This window comes from Pongo pygmaeus, chromosome 18, assembly GCF_028885625.2.
Source record: "Pongo pygmaeus isolate AG05252 chromosome 18, NHGRI_mPonPyg2-v2.0_pri, whole genome shotgun sequence".
In the NCBI taxonomy this organism is placed as follows: domain Eukaryota; kingdom Metazoa; phylum Chordata; class Mammalia; order Primates; family Hominidae; genus Pongo; species Pongo pygmaeus.
The window spans coordinates 77,061,336-77,086,276 of NC_072391.2; the positions used below are offsets into that span (position 1 = coordinate 77,061,336).

The 24,941-nt window shown below is 40.9% G+C and overlaps 1 long non-coding RNA gene across 1 annotated transcript in view; it reads left to right on the plus strand.

Annotated features, from left to right (window-relative positions):
• Positions 1–329: 329 nt before the first annotated feature.
• The window catches only part of LOC129015704 (uncharacterized), a 30,548-nt gene continuing 5,936 nt past the window's right edge, over positions 330–24,941 (plus strand). The window contains exon 1 of the long non-coding RNA XR_008494637.2: positions 330–386. This is a non-coding gene — a long non-coding RNA (uncharacterized LOC129015704). The remainder of the gene's footprint in view (positions 387–24,941) is intronic.

The following is a 24,941-nucleotide window of genomic DNA, read 5'->3' on the forward strand; positions in this document are numbered from 1 at the left end:
GCTCAAGTGTTGAAGGTGGTTCAGCGTGTGTGTGTGTGTTTGTGCACGTGTATGGGTGTGTGTAAGGGCTGGGGGCTCAAGCATTGGCGGTAGCTCAGCGTGTGTGTGTGTGTGTGTGTGTATGTGTGTGTGTGTGTGTGTTCAGGGGGTCGGGGCTCAACTGTGGGAGGTGGCCCAGAGGCCGGTTAGAGACTAGGAAGGACGACAGAGGCAAGACACGCAGCGAGTGCTCTCGCGAGAGTTCACCGAGTTGATAAAGTTATTAAAACACAAAATACACATTTGCATGAGGGGGGAAAAAAAACACGCGTGTCCGTCCTGTCCCTCCAGGCTGCGCAACGCTGGAGTGCGATGGGAGCGCGAGACATGTCGGACGAGCCTAGCAGGTGAACCTTCCACCGGCCCGAGCTCCGGGGCGCCGCGCCCCCAGCCCCGCCCCCCCTTTAAAAAAAAGAAAAAAGAAGAAGAAGAGAAAAAGCCGCGGGGAGAAGCACGGAGCCCGCAGCTTCCCGGGCTCCAGCCGCAGCCCAGAAGAGGAGGAGCCCAGACGCCCCTCGCGCGCCATTGGTCCATCCGCCTAGCAACAGCCGCGGCCGGACCAATGGGAGCCGCGAAGCGGCCGGCCCCGCTCCAGAAACTTGGCTGCGGAGACGTTCGCTGTCGCAGCCAGGAAAACAAACCACAAGACCCTTCACACCCCAGCCCTAAGTTTTCATTCGTACCCTGCCTACCCTCCCCCTTTCCCTTTGCAACTTGTCACCATTCCCAGCTGATGCATGCTTTAGTCGCCAAATTCTGACGCGGACGGAGGGCCTTTTCAGAAGGTCGTCTCTTCCCACCCAAAGGAGAAGTCTCATTAGAGGCAAAAGAACGGACAGGTTGAAAACGATTTGTCAGGTTTCCGAATCTCTCTTGGTCTTCTATTACAATAGCTTCACTTTTAATATATAGTGTGTTTTTGTTTGAACTGATCTGCAAGATCTGTGCCCAAAAGGAAGGGCAATTTGGAACACTTATTATGTACCCGGCTTTGACCTCGATTTTTGTTTGCTTTCTATGCCTTATTGCATTTAATCCTCTAATTAATTGTAATTCGGAGAGTGGGTTGCCCTGTCTCCATTTAATAGATGGGAAGTTGAAGTTCAAAATGGTGAGTGGAAGTGTCAGAGAAATTCTGTTAGTACATGGTTCCACGGGATTCAAACCCAAGCCAGTCTGATTCCCAAGACACTCTGGTTTCATGATGCCAGGCACCTCTGCAAGCACTTTTCAGAACTGGCCATAAAGAAATTCTCTGACCTATCTTGTTGGTTGTAGGTCCTGCCCCATACTGGAGAGGAAGACGTGCTACATGGAGAAGCTAAGAAAAGTTTGAACAGACAGGCCATGCTTGGTTTTCTGCCTCAGTCTCTTGCTATTAGATGAGACTCTTCTTTGTCCAGCCCTACTTCTACCTGGGTATCCATGCTTCATCAAACTTAAGCCCGGGTAAAAATAGATACCCGGGGTATCTATTTTTATCTGGGACTTTGGGTCTTCATTTTGAGGGCTCCCATGTCACATAAAACTATGATTAAATAGATTTATTACGGCTTTTCTCCTGTTAATTTCCTGTCAATTCATTCAGCAGACTCAGATTAGAGCCTTCAGGGGGAAAGTTTGAACTTTCCTAAAGAAATGGTGCATATTGCAAAAATCGAATCCAGACTCTCTATGTGTTATCCTCAAACCCCAGCTTGCTTTGTGGGTGTGTGACCAGCCCAAATGCACAGATTCTGTACTTAGAAGGTCTTACACTTGGTTTACTGCTCTGCTGTTGCTGTTTTGAAATTACTAATACGATTTGAAGAAGAGGCCCCGTGTTTTCATTTTGCACTGGGCCTGCAAATTATGTAGCCGCCTCTATGAATACAGCTTATTTAAATGTCCCAGAGGAATCTCACGTTTTGAGAATGTAGAACCTCAAGGAAAGGAGAAAGGTTGTAAGCTGGCTGCCCCAACCCACATCACACACACACTTAGACTTCTGCACACACCCTGCAGATAGTCAGTTTTATGACACTATAACTGTAATTTGAATCCCCAGTCTATTAAATGGGAGTGTATATATTTATGGCTGTGTTTATGTGCGTGTGTGTGCATGCACACGTGCGTGTGAGAACTCAGAGAGGGAATAGAGGTTTGGGGCATTTACAACACACAGATACAGCCCTGATTATTGACTCTATCCTTTCCCTTTGGAGACATTACAGGGGATTTGGACAGGCCCTGCTTTTATGAAATACACTCTTAGGAGGTTTTGGAGTGCCTGTAAACACTGGACTGTGAGTGAGGTTGGTGTGATGCCGGCTGGCCCTGGAGGGAACAAATCTTGAATACACTTCCACTGGGCCTGGCAGAAAAGCCACCTATTCTTGCATCTGTGTTACCCTGAAATCTGAATCTTCTTTTCTAGTAAAGATAGGCCTAGTTTTTATTCTCTGGATTGTGTTGATCTAATTCTGTTAGCTAAGAGATGAAATGATCAGTAAATCACCAATGGCGTGAAAGTCTGAAATAAATGAGAAGAAAGCCTGAGTGTTTCCCTCACACTTAGTTTGCCAACAAAGATAATCATACTCTGTGGCAGTTGTAAGGGACTCTGACATGGCTTTGAAACCATCTCCAAATTTTGGAGCACTTTATTTGGTGTTGAGGGAAACTGACGCCCTGAGAAATAGGCTAAGTTACTACACGTTACACAGCTAGGTGGTAGTGATATATAGGTTAGAATCCACTTTGCCTGACTTCTGACCCAGGGCTCTTTCTTGCTTTTCTGTATGAACAGAAAAATACCATAAAACATTCCGTAATCAGTTCCTGTGAAGAGAGGTTATTGACTTAATAAATAACCATATGGGGTCACAAGGGAAGGTGACCAGTATGTATTAGTGGTTGCTGTTTGCTCCTGTTTTGTCTATATCATCTCATTTAAGAGAATCTTCTGGATAATATTGAGAGAACATAAGCAGCATTATTTCCACTTAACAGATGAAGAAAGTGAGGCACAAAGTCATGGAGTAACTTGCATAGGTCCCTCAACTTGTTAATGGATTAGCCAAGATGTAAACTCTGTTATTCTTCATTCCTAAATAGCAATATTAAACCATTCAAATTATCATGGTGCCATGGTAGCCCATTTTAATGACAATATAGATTAAATAAATGAGTCTCATCCTACCAAACAGAAGTTAACTATTTTGGTCATCATTAAGCTAACTTTGGGTCATTAATTGCTCTTAATTCAGTTTTGTCTCAAGTTTTTTGAGGCTTTATGGTAATGATGTGTTACTTCCCTTTGACATTGCAGACCAATTTACAGTTTATTTAATGTCAACTAAAAATCTCAGTCTAACCAAAATACAGTCTAGTGATTTGCTTGGTGTTTCAGAAAAAATAAAAAATAAAACAATTATTAGCAAATGGCTTCGTTGATTAAACCATTTGGTTCTAGGTGAAATTGGCAAATATTACCTGGGGTTTGTTGCACATTCTCTGAGGTCTCAAAGCAGATCTGCTGATTCCCAGTCTCTACGGTGGTACTCACACTGGGCTGCACACGGGAATCACCTGGGGAGCATTAAAACTCCTGATGTTTGAATCCCATACCCTGCATTTCTGATGGAGTTGGTCTGAAAGACAGCTCGGTCATCAGGAGTTTTAAAAGCTCCCCAGATGAATCTAATGTGCAACCGAAGTTGCAATCCATAGGAGGAACTTGGGAAGCTGTGTGTTTAGTAAGCATCTCAGGTGATGGTTCTGATCAGAGGAGTTTGGAAACACTCCTGCAACTTACATGCTCTGTACAAACCAGGAGCAAGCACTCTGACAGGTTAAGAGAAGTTTGTGGGAGAGAAGCCAGAGACAGCCTAGAGATTGCCTACAATCAGGCTCACCTGGCATAATTTGTGCATTTTCTAGGAAATAGAGTTTTGAGTGATGAATTGAAGAGAGAAAGAACTAGCCAGAACCTTGAAATCGCTTACCATTAATTCTGTCATCCTCTTACACAGCCACCCCTTTATCCTCCAAGTCTATATTTATTGGTCATCTATTATATACTATGAATCACTTTAGTGAAGGGCTAATAACCCACTGATGAATAATAATGTAGATACCTGGGATCTTGTAATATTTAAAATGCTTTTGGCTGGCTTAAAAGACTGAGGAAAGTCTTGACTGAATTAAAATAAAACAAACAGGATAGTATATTTGCATCCTGGCCCTTTTCATCGTACTTCTTCTTTCTCAGAGAAAGCTTACATATAATGGCAGCAAAATCCATTGAAATCCTGATTTAGAAACACTTAGCAACCCTTGTCAACAATGAGTCCCATGGTATTTTTAGCATCTCATCAGAATTAAAACAAATAAACAAACAAACAAGCAAGCAAAATCTCTACACAATGGAGCAATCTTGGAGAGGGAAAATTATAGCTTACTGATCAAGTTTTAGGGACAGATTTCTAACCATCTTACTGATCGAGTTTTAGGGACAGATTTCTAACCATCAAACCATAGGCGGTAAAAGTACACGGATTCCAGCCACTCCTGGGCAGAGAGAAGTTGACCAATTTGGAAGGTAATATTCCGTCCTAAGTAAAGGAAAGAGTAGCGATTTTCTTCCTCCCTTCTTCTCCACTCTTCTTCTTTCCCTGAAAGGTTTCATATTCCAGTTCATATATATGTGTCCAGTTCACACTAACACAACTTTTGTTTTTGAGATGGAGTTTTGCTCTTGTTGTCCAGGCTAGAGTGCAGTGGTGCCATCTCGGGTCACTGCAACCTCCTCCTGGGTTCAAGAGATTCTTGGGCCTCAGCCTCCTGGGTAGCTGGGATTACCAGGAGCCTGCCACCACACCTGGCTAATTTTTGTATTTTTAGTAGAGGCGGGGTTTCGCCATGTTGACCAAGCTGGTCTCGAACTCCTGACCTCGGGTAATCCATCCGCCTCAGCCTCCCAAAGTGTTGGGTTTACTGGTGTGAGTCACTGTGCCCGGCCATACTAAGACACTTTCAACCTTAGCATGTCCAGTGCTCAAATCCTGTCTGGTGGTGCTTTTATACTGGGCTTGGAAGAAGCATTGGATAGCAAGAGGTATATAATCTAAGTGATAATTTTGATTTGCATTTGTAAGAGATTGCTGGGCTTAATTTTTATATTCCTGTGATTTAGTGGAGGGAAAGGAGAACAAGGCAAAAACTAAGCCTTTGATTGAACTCCAATAAGGCCTCTTCCATCCCTGCTGTCTGGAATAGCTTGGGATGGGGCATGTGTTCTGTTCCACGTAGAGTCTGGCGTTTTCTCTTATGTAAGTGTCTCATAGGGACAGATCTGCCTGCTGTGCATCTTGGAATGATAAGCAGGTATGAACAAGCCTGGTGGCCCCAGGACATGGCAAGGTGTGCATACCTACATGACACTGAATGTCCTCAGCAAACCTGGGTGTTTTGCAATCCCCTGTGTTTTAGAGCCTATGAACTATGTAGGGGTGTCCAATTCAGCAAGCATCATTCCAGTGCCCGAAAAGATGTTCTGTTTCTAGGAAAAAGCTGAAAAACTCATCATTCAGATTGAGAAGGAGACAGATTGAGAGGGAGGGTCTGTTGGAGGCAGCATTTCTAATGCCCACTTGTTTCTACTGGAATCTTTGTTGGAGTTCTGTGGTTCAAAGCCCAATGTGCTATCTAGATTATAGGTTATACTCGGGAGCTATATTTTATTGTGGATGCATGGACAGGGAGGTGCTAAAAGTCAAACATCATCATATTCGATGATTAGAATTGCATCTCATTCCTCACTGAAACCCCTTCATGGAAGAACATTTGTTCTAATGGTCATTTCTTTAAAAGGAAACATTCTGGTCTTTAAGGAGGTAGGATATTGAATATACATTTTAAAATTTCCACTAAGGTGCATTTTCCAAAATTCCTATTTTATATATATGTGTGTATATACGTGTATGTGTGCATATTTATATGCATACATATGAATATATATCCATATGTACAACATTCATATTTATATATAAATGAATAAATTCAGCCTTTGATTTTCTCCATATCTGAAATTAAGTAAAGAAGATCTAATTTACAAAATAATATTAATTGTCATGAATTGAGCTTCTGCACCTTGTGATCTTTGCAAATTATCTTTAGATGTTCGAATTTCTTTCTTGTTCCCTCTTTCTCATTCATCTCTTCCCAGCCAGCTCCCTCCATCTCCTCTTCCAACCCTTTCCTGCCTCTCTCTGGCCACACAGACTTGAAGAACCAGTTTCTCTCCTTGCCTTTACTCCAAAGTCATAAACTTAAAAGAAAACACATGGCCCAGAACAGGGTGCTGTCTTCAGTTTCCTTTTGCCTTCTCCTGATACTTTCTTGTTAGTTTTGGATTCTGCCCTGAAAACCCCAAGAGCACACTTTCTAGGTATGGAGAAAATAGGGTGTTTTTCCCCCCAACCTCAGCAGAATCTTGCTGAGTGTGTGGGATGCACCAACTCAGTGGTGCAAGATTTGATTGGAAGCAGCTGATGAGCCCCAGCCATCTGGTGAGTGTGCTCACCAAACAGCCTGTCCCTTGTGGTTGCTTAAGAAAAACATTTGTAGTCTCTGGGTCACACTGCTTCTCTTTTGTTCTCTTAAATGTTGAATTTAGGCTTGCCTTTATCCCAGAAGGACGGGACAAGGCAAATAGAAAGAGGGCTGCAAGCTCATGGGAGAGACTCCAGGTCTGTGCACCACTGCGACCTCATATCTAAACATTGACCTTCTAGACCCTTCCCTTTAGTGAACATAGGGATTTATAATCCCCTTCCTGCCCTTCACAGATCATTGTCTTGGGGCCTTTTATAAGGCAGAGCTTTGGTGTTACCTTGTAGTAGGGCCAGCTCCCTGTTCTTTTTCAGGAGACTTTAAGCTCCCTGAAGCCAGGCAATTGCTCTGATCAGAGCCTGACACAGGGTTACCACTTAATACATATTTTTAGGATGCTTCAATGCATAAGTGAGTGTTGCCTCTTTTCTTAGCCTCTCCAACCTACTTAGAAGTGGAGAAGGGAGGTTTGACCAAAGGACACAGACTTGATTTTGGAAGTCATGGATTCACTACGTCCCCAGCATTGTCCTTAAAGGACCCCCTTCTTCAGAAGGTACCAAGATTTGCTCTGGGGACTTCCAATATCAAAGGTACCCTTAGGTTATGGATGCTCCTACTGGCCAGATGGGCTCCAGTCTCAGGGAGTGAACATGCAAAAGAACTCTCCTCCTGAACATTTGCCTGGCTGGGGCCCCCCTTTCACCTGGTCATGGTAGTGAGAGCTTGGCATGTGGGCAGTAAGGCAGGCCTCTGTTTGCTATACGCATTCTTAACGTTTATTAAAAATTTATTTTTGTATTTTTTATTAATAAACTAAGAACAGTTTTAGATTTACAGAAAAATTGGGCACATAGTAGTGAGTTCTCATATTACCTCTTTCCCGCCCCCTGCACTCAGTTTTCATTATTAATATATTAGTGGGGCGCATCTGTTACAATCAGCAAACTAATATCAATACATTATTATTAACTAAAGTCCCTAATTTATTCAGATTTCCATGTTTTTTCCCCTAATATCCTTTCTCTATTCCAGGATCCAATCGAAGATTCTATATTCCAGTTAGTTGCTGTGTCTCGATGAGCTGGGACAGGTTCTCAGACTTTCCTTGGTTTTGATGACATTGACAGTTTTGAGAAATACTGGCCAGTTATTTTCTAAATGTCCCACCAGTGGAATTTTTTCTGATGACTTTCTCATGATTGGACTGCATTTAAGGGATCTTGGGAGAAAGACTCCAGAGGTAAAGTGCCCTTCTCATCACACCACATCAAGGGCACATACTATCAACAGGATTTGGAATTGTTGCCATTGACCTTGATTACCTTGATTACCTGGCTGAAGTATTGTTTGCCAGGTTTTCTCATTGTACAGTAACTCTTGTCCCCTACCTTCTATACTGTACTCTTTGGAAGAGAGTCACTATAGCATATGGATTTTTGTTCTCCACTGTGAGTAGCATGATGTCATTTCTCAAGGGTGTGTATTGCAATAGTTTTATGTGGTCTTATATATGTATGTCTCCTTATACAGAGAATGGATTCTCTGTGTGTTTTTGATATTAGGTTGGTGCAAAAGTAATTGCAGTTTTTTGCCATTAAAAGCAATGCTTTGCAAATTTTATAAAATACAGAGTTATGAGCAAAATTATTTGCGTGGGTATGTGTGCGTTTGTGTGTGTGTGTGTGTGTGTGTGTGTATTGTGAGGTCAAAATTACATGCAAAAACTTAATAGATTTATTTCTGTTACATTTTAAGAAAAAAAAGATATGGTTACCCTGTATGTACCTATTTCTTTTAGATTATATTTAGCTAAGACAAAGATGGCTAAGTTGACAAGAGTGATGTAATAATAATAGCAACCTCTGACATTTATCAGGTGCTTAGTAGGACCAGTCCTGTTCCAAAGATTTTACATGCATCTTATTTGATCTTATATCAACCTTTGAGATAGCTGAGCGGCTTTGGATCATCCACTTAACTGCTCTATTCTTCCATTTCCTCATCAGTTTTACGGAAACTAGAGAAATATCTACCTTATGAAATTTTTATGTGGAATGAATGGGATTGTATGTGTGTGAGTCTCAGATAATGTAATAACCAGCCCAAGGTCACTCAGTTAATAAATGGGAGAAGTGTGGCTCAAATCCAAGTGCAAATCATTCCATATCCATGTTTGTGAATACCGTACTGTATGCTGTATGTCCTCCTGGATAAAGTACCATCTCATTTGAGTTATTCTGGAAAAGGAAGGAGTAGGAAAGGATGATACTGGAGACCCAAGGATGCAGTTTTCTGTTTTTTCCTATCACCACATAATTTTGGGGTAGGGTTGGCCATGAATCAGAAGCATCTGTTGAATGGGTTTTTCATGAACTGTCCTTTTATTTTCTCTTCTCAGAAGAACATCCTAGCACATCCCAAGACCATGACTTTAAAGCTGCTTTATTTTATTCCCTCCTAAAAGCTGAATTTGTGGAATCTTCTGAGCTAACACTCATCTCCTTCTTCCCTTGTTTGATGAGTTGTTGGTCAGTCTTCAAAGAGCCCATCTTCCTTGAAAGTATGATATGCCTCTGTCACTAGTTTGATTTGGAGAATTGCAACCACTGGACATGAAGCTTAGATGTACCCTGAACTTGAAATGATCCCCAAAAATTCCAAGATTGGTGAGTAAACTACTGTCACCCCTGTGAGGTTATTATGTTGACTTGTTTTAATTTTATAAAACTCAGAGGCGGGGAAGGAAATCATCCTTCACCTTCTGTTGCTGAAAAGCATGCTGCAGAAAAAAAAATTGTGATTCTTAGCAAAGATGCTAGGGACAAAATTTCTCTTCGGAAACCCTGAGAAGCAGAAGTCCTTTCTCTTTCTGGGCAATCTCAAGGTAGCTTGAGTTGTAAATACATACTGGTTTTAACTGTCCTCCTGAGTGGCCTTGCAACCCATGACCAGAACTGGTCAAAGATTTTTATTTCACCCAACCACAGGGAGGAACATGAAGGCACGGTCACTAGGTGTTTAATCAGCAGGTGAAGTCAAGCCTTTAATTCTTTGTATACTGCAGTCAATAGAAAGTTATTGCTTAATTAACCCCTTTGAATGAATACCTGATAATTAATAAACCCATAAAGTATACCCTAAGGCTTTAAGTTGAAGAAGGCTCCCCTCTTCAAGTGGAAAAGAGAAGAAGAAGAAAAAAAAACATGCTGAACTAATGGGAAAAAATTCCAGTAGAAGGCAAAGCAATTAGGATTAGTGAATTCCATTTCATTTAAAGTTCCAAGATAGAGGAGCCATTTATCTAACAAATTAATAATGGGAGTGACTTGCCTAATATAGTAACAAGTCCTTATATTTTATTAGTGGAAATCCAAACCAAGTAATTTAATGATAGACAAGTTTCCATATATATAATTTTTTTGTTAGGCTTTTTAAAAAAATTGTCACCATACTCAGATAGTTTTAGATTTATGCATCGCTTCTAAATTAGTCCCCACTTCAGTTTGGAATGATACATTTAATATTATGGCTCTGTAGAAAAATCAATATTTTTTTAGTGTTTTCTTTCATTTTAAAGAGCTTCGTCATCTGGCTAATTGTGTCACCATAAAAAAAATAGAAGAGTTGAGGAGGTGGTTCATGTTTTGCAAGTATCATTAAATTTGCCGTGTGTTACAAATGGGGTCTTCTGGGGGCCTGATGAATGCAGGAGCTGTGGGGCAGAGCAGAAGGGAAGGTATTAATGTAGGGCTACTAAACAAATCTGTCTTTCTAAATTGAGAGAAAATATGAGATATATCCTGAAAAGTGTTTGCAGTAGCAATAGCATGACAGAGATCCACTATGGTCTTGAGTTCTCATGGAGCCTCTGGGGTTTGCCTGAGACCCAAGGCAGGTGAGGAGGCCTTGAGACTTCTACCCCTCTGATCTTCTCCCCAGATAAGGAAGAATTTATTAATCATCCAGCAGGTATTTACTGTGCCTCTGCTGTATGTCAGATATTTGATGCTAGTCCTTGCCTTACCCGCAAACCAATGAGGGAGCAGCTACAATAGCCTCACGTGGCCTCTGCTCTCAAAGTTTGCCTCTGCATTAAATTCCTAGAGAAGAATATGCTTCAGTGTGGGGAAGGGCAAGAGCACTAGTCGAGGGACATATAGTTCAAAAAAATCAAAGATTTTGGAGAAAAGCACAATGGCACCGAAGTTCCATCGGCCATGACCTTGCACAGGGCTGAGCCTCAGCTTCTGCAACCTGCAAAACAGATATTTTCCACACACACTAGTTATTGTGTTGTACATAAAATATCTGGTATATGGTGAACACATAGAGGTCCTGGAGAATAAAATGAGACTGCAGTGAAAATGTATTTTGAAAGTCAAAAAAATACAGCATCAATTTAAGATACTAATAATTTTAGCAAATGGTGGGAGAAATATATTGCTTGGAAGGCAGTTGAGATATATTTATTTATTTGCTAGCTACTCTATTTTGATGCCTCTGTCTTTTGATTTTGCCCAATGACTAATAGCCTTTTTCAATTGTTTCTTTTCCACTTTCACTTTCTTTACATATGTAAATTCTTAGAGGGGTCCCAAAGTGTTTAAATACCACCAGCACCAACAATAATAATAACAGCTCAGCAACACTAAGACTAAACACCATATCAGGCACCCTGTATAGATCTTTCTAAAATAGTTCTGACAACCCTAAAAGAGCAATATTATTTAGCCCATTTTAGAGATAAAGAAACTAAGGCTCCGTCTTTCTGATATAATCTATTACAAAGACTTTTATTAGTAATAGTGAACATTTATAGAGTATTTATGACTATGTGACAGGCAGTTGACATTTTCATCTTGTTTATTTCTCATTTATTCATTCAACAAATATTTACTGAATGCTAGGTATTCATAGTGGCCCAATCAGTATAGACTGGTCAACAGGAGAGAACTCATAAACCCAGTCAGGAGATAGTATAGAACAACACTATGAGGTAGGTGCTTTTGTTATCTTTAGTTTATGTCCAAGAAAAATGAAGATATGATTCAAATCCAGATACTTCACTTTTAACCATGACACCATATTGCCTCCGAGGAAAGTGCTTGGGATCAAGAGAATTGAGACACTGGGGATGGGATGGTTTGGTTGACATGAGCCATCCTCCTCCGAATCTATAAGAGAACTGGGCCTAGATAGTCAGTGTGACTGCAGAGCATCCCTTGCCTTCTCAGGAGGGGGACCAAGGCTCTGAGGCAGCAGCCCTAGTTCCTCCATTTGCCACTAATTACCATGTAACCTTGGTAAGTCACTCAGTTTTGCTGTGCTTCCCTTATCAGCCAAATGGGGATAGCCATGCCTGACTTAGAAGTCCTGGAGATTAAAATGAGATTGTAGTGAAAATGTATTTTCGAAGTCAAAAAACACAGTATCGATCTAAGATACTAGTAATTATAGCAAATGATGGGAGAAATATATTGCTTGGAAGGCAGCTGAGATGCATTTATTTATTTGCTAGTTACTCTATTTTGATGCGTCTCTTTTTTGATTTTGCCCATGACTATTGATGATACATATATAAAAGAAAAATGCTCATTGAAATGGAAAGTAGAGACTTTAAACATGAAAGTTCAAGATAGATCAGATTGATTCTATTCATTTTTTTGCCTATTTCTGTTAGCAATAACTGGTCCTGTACTGCTAAATATCTAGTTGAAAATATCTTAGCAGACACATTCTACCTTTACCTAATAAATGAGACTGCCTATATAGACTGTCTGATAGTTGTACAAAGGAATCAAATGCATATATCTAACCATACACAGGTACTCAAAGATCAATTGTATTCAATAATATAATGGATGTGTTTTTCATCTATAAAATTCCTGCAAGAGTAGTTATTCTTCACAGATTGAATTAGCAAAGTAGGAACAGATGAAGTCAATTGTCAATTGTTCCAATGCAGGTACATATTATAGAGACAGATCACAACCTTGGGGGCTGCTAATGTGAGAGGATAAATCCCTCCTCATAAAACGAGTATTAGTAGCAATCTGCACCAATGCATTTAATTTCTCATATCCTTGTAAATCTTCAGAGCTCGAATGAGGTGCTTACTTCCTATTACTTCACTCAGATCAGAAGGTTTAGAATAATCCTAAAAATATCTTTTTATTTTTTCAAACCTGCTTCATTTCATTCTCAAAAATGCTGTAGCATCAACATTAAACAGAGCTAGTTAACAGGGGTTTTAAGAAAATTAAAGGTGTGGCCAAGTCTAGACATCCCAAAATAAGTGGATGGGGGGTACATGCTTTTGGTCCAGTTATTTCGGCCACCTTCTTAATGGACAATTTGGATCGCTGCGCAGTCAATCCGCTTAATTGCATCTGTGTTGGCCATTAAAACAAATTGAATGCGCTATGGCCAATTTGGTCATGTCATAAAGAAATGGCCTATAGGGCCCAAGGAGATGCAGAATTTCAGCCATTATTCGATTATATCTGATCAATGGAGACAGCTTGTATAGGGAATCCAGGAGCTAAAGTAGATCACACAGGAGCCCCCAGCCTACTTTGCCGACCATGTTATTAGGATCCACTGTTGACAGCAACAAAATTGGCCAGGTGGTTGACAAAGCATCACTTTACTTTGTCCTGAGGAGAGAAAAGTCAGTGCCCCATGACTTTGCCTAAAATATCCCGTCAGCAAACCAACAGGTCGTCTTTTCCACTTTGAGTCCTGAGTAATTTGAGAAGTAGAGAAAAAAAATCTAAAATGTCCACTGGCTATGACCTTTAGTGTTGGTATAAAAATAGACCTTGTGCTGCATCCATTGTGATTAATGCTGGGTAAAGGTAATTTAAGAGGGGCCTAATTTTCTTATTTTTTCAGATCTCGTCTCCACGTACTTTACGTTTCCCTGCACCTCTGCTTGTCTGAGAGGTCTCAAGATCATCATTTGGGACCTCCATTTCTGCTGGGTTTGTCGTCTTAGATCGCCTTGATCTTGAGCATCTTTGTGAAGTTGAACAGGGGAATGGCCTTGTTATGGGTATTTGTGGATTATACTCTATATATTTAAGCCATAACGTAAGGAATAACTGTGGGCCATATTTACTAAACATTTGATATATGTTAGGTGCTATCTGGCGTTTTAAGTATATTGTCTTATCTAATCCTCATCTGACCCTGTGAGGTAGGTTCTGGTGTGTTTACTGCGTGGATGAGGGAGCTGACACTTAAAATTGTAATCACTTGTCAAGGTCAAGGTCATTCAACAGGATCAGAATCAGGACATAACCCCTCGTCCCTCTGGGTCCAAAGCTTGTAGTCTCAAATACCATATCATCCTAAGCATCATTGATGATGACTCATTTCAGGCCGGCTTAAGGGATAAGCTTTCACCAATTTGTTCTTATAAATATTTACTGTTTTCAAACCATGTGTTAGGCATTGTGGGAGTACAGAGTTGAAAGAAACACAGTCCTTGCTTCTAAGGAATGTACAACTAGTTGGGGAGATAAACTTGCAATGTGACAGTATGAGTTGGGTGCGTTCGGTCTGAACAGACAGCAAAGCTCTTTCCTTGTTGCCTTGCTGAGTGATGAGCTAATCTGCTCACCAACTTCTGCTCCCTTAGCCTATGAAGAGAAGAGTTCTCTGCCAGGGGTTCCATGTTCTTCAGGAGCTTAGCACTGTGATAGAAACCAAAAAGCGGTCACCACCTGGAACCAGCAGTGGAGGTTTTGTCACCATTCTAATGGGGCCAGAGACCGTGGGAATATAAAACACGGACAGTGGCCACTGAGAACCACTGTCCATGTGGCCAAGCAAGTGAGGGCTGAGTCCTGGTGGATTGTGAGAAACCACGGGAAAATGGCTAGAGCCACCTCATTCACTCCAGGCACCTTCTAGGAGTCAGTGGCCTTGGCATGATTTGATTAGTGGATAAAGAAAATGTGGCACATATATCCCATGAAATACCGTGCAGCCATAAAAAAAGAACAAGATTATGTCCTTTGTAGTAACATGGATGGAACTGGAGGCCATTATTCTAAACAAACTAACACAGGAACAGAAAACCAAATTCTTAATATTCTCACTTAAAAGTGGGTGCTAAACAATGAGTACACATGGACCTAAGAAGAGAACAACAGACACCAGTCCCTACTTGAGGGTGGAAGGTGGGAGGAGGGTGAAGATTAAAAAGCTACCTATTGGGTACTATGCTTATCACCTGGCTGACAACATAATATGTACACCAAACCCCACCACCAGCAGTTTACCTATATAACAAACCTGCACATAAACACCTAAACCTAAAATAAAAGTTAAAACAATCATAAATAAATACATAAAAGGCAAAAAAAAAAAAGAAGTGAAAAGAGCCATTATCCAAGAAGAAGAAGAAAGAGGAGGAGGAGAAGGAGATTGTATTTGGAAATATTCTCATGGAAAGAGATGAGATTTGCTTCTTACCTCCACCCTCATATCCTATTTGTTCCTCTTAGGGACCCTATCACCTTATCCATTTCTTCTTTGTCAATCCAAATTCTAGCCACCAAAAGCAAATTGCCTCACCTCCTTTGTAACAATTTTTCTGATCATCTCAAGGAGAATGGTTGGAACATGTCTTCTCATTCTTTCTGGGTTCCTCATTTTCATTCATTCATTCAGTCAATCAGTCAGTCTGTCAACAAATACCAAGTTCCCAATAGATGCTGACCATTGTGCTAGGTCTACAGCACTGAATCAGTGTTTGCTCATTCAGTCACCCATTGACTTCTTATTCCAACAGGCATCCTTGAAAGTGATTTTTGGATGAGGAGAATCTAATATATGCAAGATCACAGTGCAGCATAGACAACAACTGTATATGCTAAACCTAGATTCACAGTATTGGTATAAACTCATGACATAAGAGAAGACCCAAGGCCAAAGAAACTTCAGTTAATAGAAGAGAGTAGAAAGGGCATTTTGCATGTACTGGAGGAGCTAGGATTGTCTAACTGGTTCAGCTATTTGTTTAGAAAAGAAAACGTGAAGGAGAATGTGTAATGCAGTAATAGTTTCTTAGCACAATATCAGGACAGGTGGACTAAGCCAGTCCAGATGCCTTCTGGAACTGGAGAGGGGAGCTTTTAGGAGTGCATAAAGGCCTTTACGACGGTCATTAAGTTTCAGAAAGAGAAAACATTTCACCATTTTAGGGCTTATTCCAAAGAAACACCATATAGCCAAATAATTTTGGAGATCATTTAAGAGAAGAGGACTGCTCCAATATGATGGTGTCCACAGAAGACAGGTCTGAAAGTAAATAAAAGATGGTAGAATCAATGAAGTCATTTCAAAAGAGCAAAAGGAGAAGAAAAAATAGTGCACATGGCAGAAATAGAAATACAGGGGCACTAATAAAGTATTTGTATTCAGTGGGAGCATATGAGACAGGTCTCTGGTTGGAGAATTAGATTTGAAAAGAGGAATAACGAGAACGGGAGATGATAAGATAGACTTATATCAGGTGGGTAGTTGTATGGAGACACCAAGAGAAGGATGCTGGTTAGAGGTTGAGTGTTGGGAGAGTGGAAGCTGAATCAAGGGCAGTGAATGAGAGTACGTATTAGTTCCAAGGCTATTAAAATAACAGTTTCCATGCCATTTCCTCCACCACTACCATCACCACTGCCAGCACCACCACAATAACAACTATCACCATCATTATCATCACCACCATCACTGCCATAACTACTATTACTACCACCATCACCATCACCACCACCACCACCATTAACATCACTAGCATCATTGCCACAATTACTATTGCTACCATCATCACCACCACTATCACCATCACCATTACTACCACAACCACCATCATGCTCACTATCATCATTGCCACAACTATTTCTACTACCATCACCATCGCCACCATCACTACCACCATCACCATCGTTACCACCACCATCACCACCACCACAACCACTGTCATGCTCACCAGCACCACTGTCACACCTACTATTATAACCGTTACCATCCCCACCACCACAGCCACCATCATCACCACCATCATTGCCACAACGATTACAGCCACCATCACCATCACCACCACCACTACCACCATCATCATTACCACCACCATTATCACTACTACCAGCACCATCACCATCACTACCACCACCACCATCATCAACATCATCATTGCCACGACTACTATTACTGCCACCATCACCATCACCATGCCCACTATTGCCATCATCAGTATTATCACCATCATCACCATTAGCACTACCACCCCCAAATTATTGCTCCTTTGCAGACAGAGACAATTGTACTTCTTTCTTTCTGATTTGAATGCCTTTTATTTCTTTCTCCTGTGTAACTGTTCTGGCTATGACCTGCAGTACTACACTGAATAGCAGTGGTGACTGTGGGCATCTTTGTCTTGTCCTGATCTTAGAGGGGAAAAGCTTTTAGCTTTGCACTGTTGAACATGATGCTAGGTGTGGCTTGTCATATATGGCCTTTATTATGTCGACATACATTGTTGTTGCACCTGATTTGGTGAGAGCTTTTGTCATGAAAGGAGATGATCTTTGAATGGCTGCTATTTTCGTGGACTCTTTGGCCCTCTCTGGGTGCAGCTTAAGTCTTCAGTAAGGACTCTAATGAGTAAATTCTATGCAGCTTGACATTCTTGTCTGAATAATAAAAGTTCTGCAAAGCAGGTGGCTCCAGGAATTGTTTATTATCATTTCTCTTTCCTATTTAGAATTTATCATTTTTCGTGTGTGTGAAAACAAGTCTCTTCATCGTTTCTAGGCTATGCTATACTTCTGTATCCAGAAACTCTGACTTAGAGAGCCTGGGAGATGTGAGAGCATTTGACAGAAATATAAGTTAATGAAAAGAATATTTAATCTAAGTTTTTAGATGGGAACACTGAGACCCAAGAACTTGGAATGTCTATACCTAACTGCAGGTGAATTTTTTAAAAGAGTTTATATTAAGTGCCTCATGGAGACTTAGAAGACTTACATCTCTTAATGTTTTGAGATTGACCAATCTTAAATTAGAGTTGTTTCCAAGAAGAGGAAAAATAAAGAAATGATCAACCTCTCTAGCAGATAGATAGTCACAGCTTTCCTATAACACAATTTAAAGGAATCACAATTTGTAAATGCACAGATTACAAAAGGACTATTCATCTTATAAACCAAGATGCTGTAGAACTCATTTAAATTAAAGTTTTGCAAGTGAATTTTAAATCACATTGAATTAAGCAAGAATCAATTTACATGCAACTTCTAGCAAAGAAATTACTATGTAGAGTAAGAGACACCTGTTAACTTCACTACCCGAAACCCATTGCCACGATTTTTACCCACGACATTTTCTTAGGACAAAGTGTTAAAAGATTGGCATCTTTGATTTCAAGCTGTTTCCAGGACCCCTTTGAAGAGTAAAGATGTTTTTATAGCTTCAGTTGTGTGTGTGTGTTTGTGTATGTGTGTTATGTGTTTGGCAATAGGAATATTTCAGGAAGAATCTCTGAGCTGATAGAGTTCAGAAGAGCAGGATATTCTGAAAGGGTTTTCTGTCTCTCTGAGTCAGTAAAAAATCAGGCTATGGTTCTCTCCTTTCATCATCTAGAAAATGAACATTATTTGTCTTTTAATCCTTTGTAAAGATAAAAAGTGGGTAAAAAGGTAAGGGTTAGGGTCAAGAGACCTGTATTCAAGGTCTGTGATCTGTCACTTACAGTCTAGTTAATCATGGGTGAGTCCCTTAACTTCTCTGAATCTTAGTTTTCTTATCTATGAAATAGGGTTAACACCTGGTGCCATTAGGATTAAGTGAGAATGTACTAATGTTCAAAGAGTATGTAAAAGTCAAACATAGTGCCTGACATAAAACTGATACTCAATAAACTAACACAAAATAGACACTGAGTAAACATGTTGAAAAATATGGAGATTTATGTGTTCACAGTAATTGGTTTAAATCTTAAACCCAGGAAAAAATCTGAACTGCAACATGCAATGAGGAGTAAACCTGGTTTGCTAAGTAAATGTTAAGATTTCAAAGAACGCTCTCCTCCTGTAAAACCATTTTGCCTTTGAAGAGACCCACATATTTCTCATGCAAGCAAAATGGTTCTTCATTCCTTAAACCCACTACTCGTAGGTCCCCGGACTGGGGTGCAGTTTCTCCTTGGTAGGATTTTTCTTGCCAATTGAGGCCAGGTAGCGCATTATCAAAATGACCCATTCTGGTGCTTGGATGATGTCATGTCCCTTGAGAGGAGGGCAAGTAGATATATCAGGCCTTGGGCACCCACAGGTTTGGCTCACTGCTAGTGAATGTAGAGCTCCCACACTGGCTAGACTGGTTCCAGAGAAATAAATCAACCTGAGAAAGCCGTTGGCCAGGGATGAGTCTGGGAAAGAGGTTGACTTTTCTGGCTCCTACCCTGCTTCCGGACTGTCATTTAGAACTAGCTCAGGCATCCTGTCTGTCTGTCCTCTCTGTAAAACCTGCAGCAGATCACCAGAGCCACAGAAAACCACTCACCCTGCCAATGGAGGCCCTCCTGTGAAGATGCCAGGCTTCTCTTTGCCACCACATGGCTTCTGCATCAATCAACCTTCCTCCTCAGTGCTGCCTCACCACCCCAATGCGTGAATCACTGCCAGGGATCTTTACTTGCAGTTGTTCCTCAATCACCACCCTTCCTGTCACCTAATCTAATTCCACATACCCATCAAATTCTGCCTTAAACATCCCCCATGCTATTAAGAAGAAGATGTCTTCAGCTCTTGCCTGCACTGATGTTTGGCATCCAAACTCCTATTGTTACGATTCCATCTCCATTCTTGGATAGCTCATCCATAAATTGGGGATAATGATGCCAACATCACTGGATTTTTATGAGAATTAAACCAGATAATTTTGTAAAGAGCACGTCAGAGTTGATAGACTCCATTGCATTTGACTTTGGAAATGGTACGTAGAAAGTGCCCAATAAATTATAGCTGGCAACAAGTACTTTAAAAATAATTGGACCTACTGTCATAGTTGATATTCTAGGTAATTTGTATCCAAACACATGCATACCTCTGGAGAGCAAAGAATTCATCACAAACATTTGTATCCCAAGTACACAGTATGTGCTCTCAATATTTGTCTATCAACTTCTGATAACAACTGGATTTGGATAGTCGCATTTCTTTCTTGCTTTTATACATAAGCGTGTGTCCAGTGTCAACAAAATCAGTTTAACATGGCCAAATGCTTACAATGTACCCACTCATTTACTTGCCACAGCAATGCTCTGGATTGGATGCTATTTTATCACTCAATTTCAGATGGGTAAACTGAGGATCCAGTTTATATCATGAGTAAACAGTGAAGGTGATGTTCAAACCCAAGTATTCTGGCACCAGAGTTCGGGTTCTTAACCACAGTGTTGTCTCTCCACTGCCATAGCATGGCATGGAAACCCTTTCAAGACCTGGTCTCCCTCTGCTGTTTCAGATTCTTTTCCTGCCAGCCCTTTGCTCAGTTTTGTTCTTTCCCCCTGTTATATGGAAACCTAAGTGGTTCTCTGGACACAATGCTCCTGTTCATGCTTCAATCAGATTGCCAGAGAAAATATAGCATGCCAAATTAAATTTGAATTTCAGATAAACAATGAATACTGTTTTAGTATAAGTCATGTCCCAACTATTGCATAACAAATATTTATACTAAAAAAAACTCATTATTTATCTGAAATTCAAACTTAGCTTGGAATTCTGTAATTTGGTTTTCTTTTGTTACTAAACCCAGCAACCTTCTGCTTTTAGGCCTTTGCTCAAACAGCTCCATCTGCTTGGCAATTTTCTGCGCCTTCTCCATCATGCACTATCTTGTTCATCCTTTTAAGTCTAATACAAAGGTGAGTTCTCTAGTGAGAATGCCTCCAGTGCCTCGCTGCACTGTAAAATCCATCACTGGCATTTCCAGTACTACCTAGCCTTATAGACCGAACGCTAAGCTCTCCAAGGCAGGGCCCATGGACTCAGCTCTGAATCCTCAATACCTGGTGAGACATGTGGCATGGAGAAGGCATTCAATACTGAGTCATGAATACAGCTATGGAGAATGCTCCCTAATTCTCCCATTCCCTGTCATATATTTCTCTTTTATCTTTGAAATTCTTTGAAATACACCAAAATTCCTGCATAGAAATTGCTTCTCTCTATATATTTTATTTATTTATTTATTTATTTATTTATTTATTTATTTGAGACAGGGTCACACACTGTCGTTCAGGCTGGAGTGCAGCGGTGGGATCATGGCTCACTGCAGCCTCAAACTCCTGAGCTCAAAGTGTCCTTCTGCCTCAGCCTCCTGAGTAGCTGGGACTATAGGAGTGTACCACCATGTCCAGCTGATTAAAAAATATTGCAGAAACTAGGTCTCACTATGCTGCCCAGACTGGTCTTGAACTCCTGGGCTCAAGTGGTTCTCGTGCCTCGGCCTACTAAAGTGTTAAGATTACAGGTGTGAGCCACTGCTCCCAGCCGAGAGTGTTTCTCTTTCTCATTTTGAGTAAAAGATATCTGGCCATTGTAAGATGTCTGAAACATATTAACCTTTGTATTAATCTCCTAGGGCTGCCATAACAAATTACCACAAATGAGGTGGCTTAAAACAGCAGGAATTTATTCTCTCACAGCTTAGAGGCTAGAAGTCTGAAATCAAGGTGCCGGCAGGGCCACACTCTCACTGAGGACTCTAGAGGAGGGTCTGATTCCTGCCTTTCTCTTAGCTTCTGGTGGTTGCTAACAATCTTTGGCTTTCCTTGGCTTGTAGACACATTGCTCCAACCTCTGCCTCCATTGTCACATGGTGTTCACATGTGTCCTTCCGTCCTCTTCTTTCTGTACATGTCCATATCTCACATGACATTTGCCTCCGTGTGTGTGTCTCTTCTCCTTTTCTTATAAGGACACCAGCCACGTTGGGTTGAGGGCCCACCTTATTCCAGTACAATCTTATCTTAACTTGAATCGTAATTATATCTGCAAAGACCCTATTTCAAAATAAGGTCACATTCACAGGTATTAGTGGTTAGGACTTCAACACATATTTTGGGTGACACAGTTCAACTCACAACAACCCTGGACAAGTGACTTCTGCACTCCAGGCCTCCATTACTGCATCTGTAAAATGGGCATAATCTTGCCTACCTCGCTGAAGTCAGGAGTTGAATGAGATCATGCATAGTGCCTCCTGCATTGGAGGGCTGTGCCTATGACTTCTCTTCCTCTTTCTTTCTAGCTGTTTGCAGCATGAAAGCATGAAATATTGACAAAAAAGGAAGTTCCAGCAGGTAGAATTTTGGCTCACAGAGGCCAAACAGAAGCACAGCGTTCTATGTGTTCTTTCAGAGCTCGCTTCCTTCCAGCTGGAGGACTTTTCTTTGTAGTGTAATCCTCTGCTTAACTTACTCTCATCTATGTAGGACGCAGGGGCTGGACATGTGAACTGACTTTAATAAAGATTTTGGGTGATTCTAGGACACCAGGCGGAGATGTGTGTCTTTGGCTGCTTACCCCTGTCATGAGTGGTTATTTTTTCATGGTCGAAACAAATAAATACATAAAAAGTGCCTAAAACCTATAGGGAATCAAGTTTCCAAACTCTGTTCTTGCGGCTGACTTCTGAATCATAGTGTTATAATTAAAAAAAGAAAACACGAAATTGCACTTGGCCATGAAACATAAATTGTACCTTTGTAAAGGTCAAATACTAGTTGTGATTAACCAGACGAGTCACACTTTACTCTGGTTAAAACAATACTGAATTTTAAGACTACTTATAGGATTCCACACCCCAGCCCCCACCCGACCCTCTTTCTTGCAGCAGTTTACGGTTGGAATCTTATTTGAAGTGGGGTTTTATTTTCATTTGTATTTTTTTTTTCAATTTGTGAGATGATTTCCATTGGTTTGGCAATTTGCACTTGAGTGATGCTATATAGCATTATCAGGGTGCCGACAGCTGCTCTGGCATAAACAAGCGGTGATGCGTTGAGCTGGCACATCCGTATGGTTTGGAAAATAAAATGACATAAAATAAAAACATTTGTTATCATTTGTGGAGTTTTTGAACACAACCAGCTTCAGCACAACTTTAATGCCTTGCATGGCTTTCTTTAAAAAATAAATAAATAATTATAAATGAGAACATTTTGTTTCGCTAGGAAGAGTGGTTTACTGTGTGGATGGGGAGAGAAGCCTCGGTTTCTAGCAGCTGTTGCTCATCTTTGGCCCAGGGTCTCGTGATGGGTCTGCTGTTGGCTAAAGCCCAATGCCGGATCAGTGGAGCTAATGGAATCTCCATCTGCGTATCATCTCAGACACTGCAGAGCATTGGCCCTCAGAAAATCCTGGCTGTCTAACCCCCCTTCTCTCCCGTCCCCTCCCTACCACTCCAGGAAATTCTATGGAGGGCTGCTATGGAGGCAACAACACCTAAAAATTTAACATTGCTTCTTTCTTCTAGAAAGCTAAGCTCAGGATCAGGTTTGGTATTAGAAGACCTTATGCTTTTAGGTGGTACTAATAACAATGCCAGCCGCTAATAATTATGGCAATCAGTGGTGACAATTTAAAGCACTTTTTTATTTACAAAGTACCTGGGAATATGTAGCCTCATTTTGGGGGTCTCTGGTGTCAATCACTATTCCTATTCCACTTCCTAAAGATGTGATGTTGGCACTTCCCACTTCTTAAAGGTGTAACCGCTCCCATTTCACACGTATAAAATGGGAACTGGGAGTTTTACCCCGAGGGCTTATCTATGACTCTTTTTGGTGACTGGCAATATGAACGAAAATCAGACACACACTTAGACATCTTCAACACCCACAAAGTCATATAAAATGCCTTTACTTTTTGTGACAGGACTTTAGTTCATTGTGACCACATTGCATCTTTCAGCTGATCGGAAGTTCCACTGGGCAGTTTTACATGCCTTCAAGCCATTTCTTAAAAATGAAAAATAAATGAATAATTATATAATAAATGCAGATTTTAAAGGGGACGGTATCTAAACTCCATGTAGGCAGCGACCTAAACTGTCTTTTTCATCCTGTATTCCTAGTGCCTGGGAGAGGGTTGGCACTAAGTGTTTCTGGACAAGTCAACTCACTTCTCTAAACTTCAGCTTTTACATGCATAAAATGGGGACTGGATTTCCTATTCCAGAGGGCTGGCACGTAATAAGGGCTCAATATATATGAATTAAATGAATGAATAAATAGATATATAATCTAGGAGTAGGAAGTGGATAACTGTAGATGTTAGGCAGAAGTGTGCTGATAAATTAGCTTAGTCCTGATTGATAATCATGGCAGATTTCACACTGCCGTTAAGAGGTTACTGAATGCTGAGTTGGAAAGAGATCTTTCCAATCAGCTCCCGTGACCTGGGGCACTCGTGGCCCAGCACACCTTTGACTTGGGTGGTAAAATAGTTGCAAATCCCTGTTCCACTTCCTGTTTATTTTTGGGAAGTTTCTCCCTCAGGCAGAAAGGTTTGGGGACTTCCAGATTGCTTCAGTTTACACAATTCTAATTCTCTGGTCAGTATCAGACCATTTTTCTTTCTTTTGGCAGAGAAGAGAGAAGGGTATGAGTTGCCAGGTAGTGGACGTAGATGGAAGCGCTGGTGGGCCCATTGGTTGATCATTGGTTGGGACCATCTTGCACAGAAAGTTCATCCTCTTGCCCTTTCCCACTGTGTTAATATGGGAACTCTCCTTCTGTTCTCTTTTATGCCTGTAGTGATTAACCCGGGCATTTTTAAGTAGGCTGTGCCAGGAAGCACCTTTGCAATTTCTGCTATTTCATAGCCTTTGCAAAAGTCCTAGGTTTTTGTTTTCTCCCCAAGATTCGTTTCCTACCAGTTACATCTACTATTTCCCATCCTCTCTGGCAAAATTGCAAGGAGTGGCATCAGCACATCTTAGTACAGTAGGCGAATATATTTGGAATGCTTATTTCTGAGAGCTGTTGAAGACGACTAACAATTTTACACCACGCAGAAGGACTGACAATAAATTTAGGAGTGGCAAATGGAACCACTGTTCTGTTTCCCTCTCAGTAAATAAATAACTGCAAAACCTGTACTCTAATACCAGAGCGTCAAATCCATGGCGCTCTGTTGATTAACACCGAAAATGTCTTTGTGAAAATGATACATTTAGAAGAGTCCTAAGGCTCGCACCAGAAGCTGACACTGAAGGTTTATTTT